Below are 5,951 nucleotides of genomic sequence, written 5' to 3'. Positions count from 1 at the left end.
ACAAGAAAGAAGAAAAGAATCTCATGAGCAACAACCAGAGCACATTTTAAATCTCCTGTCTCAACTAATTTGCTCTTGTTTTCCCCAAGTCTTTATCTATAAATAGCAGATGGAAACAGCATCATTTGACACAAGTAGTAGAAGAGTAGAAGTAGTAGTTTTGGGGTCTCTTTCATACATTTAACAAATATTTAGATTAGATTTTCAGTCAGATCAGATTTTCAGTCAGATTCATCTGAACGACTTGAATGAATAGGTTGATAATACAATGCAGCCAAGGATGACTTGCCGGCATCAGCTAAACTATGGTCTCCAAAAGTTTGATCTAGTGTTTAGAAAATGGTAGTCGGCAGGTTGTTCTTGGCTACATTGAGCTATCTTCTGCTCATTTAAGTCATAGATGATTATACTGCAGTGAATATGAAGCCAGAACATGATCAGTGACATTATTCAGAGGTCTAGCATGAAGATGTAGAGAGTCCAATGCAGCCAAGGACGACTTGCCAGCATCGACTAATTAAACTACGTTTTCATAGAACCAGGCCGGCATGTTGCACTTGTGCTAGAGTGGGTTCTCTTGTAAGACCTCAAAGGATAGAAAGACAGAGAGCTCAAACAAACGCTTCATCAACAATGAATACTAAGAACAATCTTATTCAATTCGTATGTTACTCTTTTTATTTACCTGGAAAACTACTTTAATACCATTCTCCATTTCTTTTCAGGGCTTAATGTCCAGGTAATCATTATCGGCTGGTCGAACATATCTCAACCCTGGAAAGATCATGAGGTCATGTTTTCTGGTGATTATAGAGGTTCTTTCACCATCGTGTTTTCAACCATTTACAAGAAGGGTAAGAGGTGTAATGCAGAAAAGAATGCTTTGCCAACGTCTAGACTCCAGTTGTTAAGACTTGGGAGACATCCAGTAGCCCCATTTTGGGGTCTCTTCATTCATTCAACTATATATCAAATAGTTGCAGTAGATGGTCAGTCAAATTCATCTTAACGACTGGAATGAATAGATTGATAGTACAGTGCAGCCAAGGATGACTTGCCGCCAATTAGCAGTAGACCAAAAAAAATAAAGATGACCAACAAACATTTACAAGAATGATTCATATTTAGGGTTTTAAAATGTTGGATCTACTGCATAATAAATGGTAGTCGGCAGGTTGTTCTTGGCTACATTGAGCTGTCTTGTTTTCTTTCAAGTCATAGATGATGTTATAGATAATACTGCAGCAAAGTTGAAGCGAACACTTGATCAGTGCCATTATCCAAAGGTCTAGCGTGAAGAGGTAGAGAGTCCAATGCAGCCAAGAATGACTTGCCGGCATCTTCTAAATTATGGTTTCATAGAACTAAGCCGGCATGTTGTCCTTGTGCTACACTGGGTTCTCTTTTTCTCATGTAAGACCTCATTGGATAGGAAGACAAAGACCTCTGAAGGAATGCTTCATCAACATTGTACATTAACGACAATAAGGTTTAAAGCTTAAGCGAGACAACATCATTCTCAAGATCTGCCAAATCGGCTGGTTGAACATTTCTCAACCCTAAAAAGATTATGTATTCATAATGTCTGGTAAAAGTCATGTCGATCATCTTACTTTAAGCCCCTTTTTGCAGTTTTGAAAAGAAAGAAAAAAAAGACAGAAAATACTTTCACAAACTTTAGTGGGAAAAAATTCAAACAATCTACAGATCAAAGCAGAAGTATATATGTTTGCCCTAACACAAGGCAAGTTGCTAATTACACCCCAAGAGTTAAAGAACAGAATGCACATTGCTGCATATACAATCCACAATGCACATAAATGAGTATCCAAATAAGACCTGAAAAAAAATCAATAAGTAATCAAAGCATCCGCTTCACCTTCAATTTAACTTTCGCAAAGTAGCAAAGTAAATTGAGAAAGCATCCGCGTAAACTCAGATAGTGCGAGTGTGTTTCCTATCACAGCTTCATGGAACCACACTGGCGATCCCAGCTTAACCTTTTTTTTTTAAATCAGAAGAGAAGATTCCATTAAAAAAATTACAAGCACCTACAAGTAGTAGCTATAAAGAGCAAACTGCAAGAAAGTACCATGAATACTGATGGCCAATCTAGAACTGAACTAGAAGAGTTAATATGTAGGTTAGAACTAGTGGCAAGGGCCCAAGTCCGAATTCGTTTTGAACGCGCATTTATCCTCAAAAATTCTCTTGTTTCACTGATTCCACAGCACCCAAATTGCAGCTGATGGAATGAAATTCCATACTATCTTCCCTTTCGCTGATAAACCAAAAGATACCCAGAACCAGACCATATCAATCATACTGTGCGGAAAGCCCAGTGCGCATCCCTAATTTGAAGTATGAGAGAACCAAAATTCCCTTGCAATCTGAAAATGCGGAAAAAGATGATTCACAGATTCTTCTTCCATTCTGCACATAAACACATATATTGTCTTTGAAGATGCTCTTCTTACGCGTCCCAGCTTAACCTTGTTCTATGAATAACTGCGAGGATGAGAAGAATCTCCTCAATCACATAATCACCTGAATAAATTTAAACAAGCAAAAGTTACTCAATTGTTAACTTCAACGATCTTTATCATAAGTAACAGTGTAATACCTTCTGAATCTCCAGCAATAAGATAATTTAACCTCTCATTCCCAGTACCAATCCATGATACAAAATCAGCTAATTATACTCTGTTTCCAAGGTCTTCAAGGATTGGACCATCCTACACGCAGCAGAGCCTCCTCAATCAGAAAATGAAAATAAAAAACTCGAAAACAGGTGGTACTATGAGTTGGAAATGGGTTTGAGGTTAAAGGCTAAATGGATTTTGAGAAATTAGTAAACAGGGCTCACGATCACTCAATTTTCAAATCTCTCTGAACCCTTTTAGCCTTTAACTTCAAACCCATTTTAAACACTATAGGAGACTACTATATGTTCATCGAAGTGTTAGTATCAGCAACTGTAACGTGCCTTCAACATCAATCAGAGGTCAATACTACAGTAGTACTACTACTATGAGTGGATATTCAACATCATCATCAGAGTTACAGAATATAAAAGCTGACGACAATTATCAAGGTCTGTAAGACAAGGTTGTCTGATGCTACTATACTAGTCATCATTATAGCTCCATGTGACTCTCTTCATGCTCAAGGTGTTGCTATTCTAACCCTATGGTCCTGCTTTTGCCGATGGCCTGATGCTAAGAGAACTCACTGCGAACAGTTACGAAGTTACTCATGTTACCCTAGCACATTAAATCCAGATTAGTGATTCACAGATCCTTACCTCAACTCATTATGTGATAGTTGAGAAGAAGGAACATTGAATCAACTTTATTTTCTTATGATAAAAGATGAAAGATGGCTCCTGAAAGATCCCCTAGAAGATTATAGTATATTTAGATAGGTTTTACATGTCAGCTTATTGTATTTTGATTAGCTATGTGTATTATAAATTAAAGAACTCATTCAGTTTATCCAATTCGGGAAATAGATGCTTATACTTCATAGAATTGCCAGATCTAGTCAATTAACCCACTAATCAGGGTATAAAATGGAACTATGCTATAAACGGACACATTACAAGCAATGAAGGTGTCCATATATGTATTATCAATTTGCAAAATTACAAAACTGAATGAATCACCCAGAAAGAAGTAAGGTGTTGTAACGGAAAGAAAACAGAATGAATTTCATTGTGAAAGGCATGCCTTAGCACATAACAGAAATCAACAGGGTTGTGATACCATATTTCAAGAAATAAATCATACTAGACAACAACAATTAGGATACGTTAGTTGAATTCTATGAGACATTGGATTTTGTTGTTGACATTTATTTCCCTCCGTCTAAGATGTGGTCAGCCCACATACATTGAGTATGTGGCCCATCTTTATTTCTTGACACGTATTTAACTTAAAAACCTGCCCCCTCCAAATTCTCGTAAAGGATTCACTTTTGGAGAAAAAGTAGGAAGTTAACAAAAAATTTAGTTAAACTGTTGTGTAATAAAACCGTTTTGGGACTTTATTTTCTACTTTATAATACGTGTCAACATATAAAGATGGGCCATCTTAATATGTTGACACGTATTATAAAGTAGAAAATAAAGTCCCAAAACGGTTTTATTACCCTTTCACCCAGGAAACTAACTTATACAGTGAGAATATCAAATTCAAAATCCTTATAAATGAATCAGCACAACTGTATTTATATACGATATGATCAGGCGGGAGAGTTAATTAACAACTGCTGCGGTAGAACGGGGCCTACTGTCTCCATATTTTCTGATGAATCTCAAAGAGCCAGACCAACTAAGAGATACATAGCTCTAGTTCTGTTTTGTTCTTGTTGTGAGAGAACCAACATAATGTTCCATTTCCAGAAATATTATTTGAGACTAATTACTAAAACCTTCCCTGAAGTATCTAGAAGATAGTATGAGGGCAGATACTCGACTTGGTGATTTTTGTTAAAGAACTACTGAATTTGTGATATTGCTAATCTAGAAAAATCTAGACAAGTTAGGTGATCAAAAAAAGATCTTCTTTTAACCGCTTAGCTTATCCAGATTTTTCTAGATTAGCAATATCACAAACTAACACCTTATTTTAATTACATTACCACACTTCTGAATCTGCACCAACAACTTTAGCGGTCCAACTAATGAAACTTAAATGTTTCATATACCGCTAAGCCACTTCTTTGACAACCCCTACTCAAATCCAATCCACAATATAAGCCTACATATTAATCAGCAGTTTCAAAGGCTTATATAGAATCAGTGTTAATGCTATACAATATCATTACGTTGGGACATACACAACAAAGAAAAAATTGTGAATTATGCATTTCCATATCAAAAACACACTAGTCTAGTCATTGACTTAGAATTCAAATCCATAAACAAGTTGGAGTTCCTATAGTTACACTGTGACGCTAATCTAAATCTAAGCACTTTCTCGGTATGCAGTGATCGAACAAGATATATACAACTGAACTAGTTTCAGTTATCCATGAATTGACTTAAAGACACTCAATAAAGCATCACTTTCATCATCCAATTTTCCCTTATTTCTATCCCATGATGAAAAGCATGCAAGTACTAATCCACAACATATATTGAATGGCTCATACATTGGAGGCGACCTAATTTTTATTTTCGAACTAACAAAACAAGCAATAGAGCTAATAACTTAAAAGCGCGGCAAGAACAGAACAAAAGGGGGACATACAATGTACACTATATAACTTGCAAAATATGTACCGTTACCTTTGTAATCAACTCAAGAAATCATCCACTTGCAGCTCTTGGTTTCAGCCGACCTTGAAACACAACGTCTTGCTCAAATCAGACACTTGATTCACAGATCAAACCCATCTCTTGTAAACATCCATCTTACTTCTCCAATCGGCTTTGTTAATTGATGCCAATCGAATTTTATAGCTACAAGAAACGTAATTTTGAAGGGATCAAACCCCCATTTCTTTAGCCTCTTTTACAATCTATCTGCATCTGCAGATTCAGGACACCTTCCAAATTTCTCATACGCTCTCGACTAAATCACTCTTTTAGACCATCGGAAGATTGAAACATTTCGCCTTAAAATTGTGAGATTTTGATTATCCCTTTTGAAGGAACCAGAAAATTAAACGAAATAAACCCTAGAATTTGTAAATGGAAATGCGATAAAAGCCTAAAACCCGGGATCCAGATTCTACAGATATACAAACAGGATATTTCCACCCCGTGGTGATTCTCACTCCAACTAGTAAATTGGTAACTTCGACGGTCAGTCGTGATGATAATTACCGTACTAGAAATGCTATTCCCGCTCAGAATAAGATGTGGTCGGCCCCCTATTAATATTGTGACACATACTCATATTAAAAACGGGCCTCCTCTAAATCTCCGTAACTGTTTTTCTTTTTCA

The 5,951-nt window shown here is 36.4% G+C and overlaps 1 long non-coding RNA gene across 2 annotated transcripts; it reads right to left on the bottom strand.

The window, feature by feature from the left end:
- Window positions 1-1,702: 1,702 nt before the first annotated feature.
- Window positions 1,703-5,692, bottom strand: LOC113328801. 2 transcript variants are annotated; one of them, XR_003349564.1, is made up of 4 exons: window positions 5,291-5,692; window positions 2,624-2,735; window positions 2,093-2,547; window positions 1,703-2,000 (listed from the first exon to the last, which is right to left on the bottom strand). It is a non-coding gene; the product is annotated as an uncharacterized LOC113328801 (long non-coding RNA). The 2 variants fall into 2 exon arrangements; XR_003349563.1 differs by having other exon boundaries at window positions 1,703-2,547.
- Between the last annotated feature and the right edge of the window lie 259 nt (window positions 5,693-5,951).

The sequence above is a fragment of the Papaver somniferum genome, unplaced genomic scaffold (genome assembly GCF_003573695.1).
Source record: "Papaver somniferum cultivar HN1 unplaced genomic scaffold, ASM357369v1 unplaced-scaffold_114, whole genome shotgun sequence".
Classification (NCBI taxonomy): domain Eukaryota; kingdom Viridiplantae; phylum Streptophyta; class Magnoliopsida; order Ranunculales; family Papaveraceae; genus Papaver; species Papaver somniferum.
This window is presented reverse-complemented; position numbering and strand designations above follow the sequence as displayed.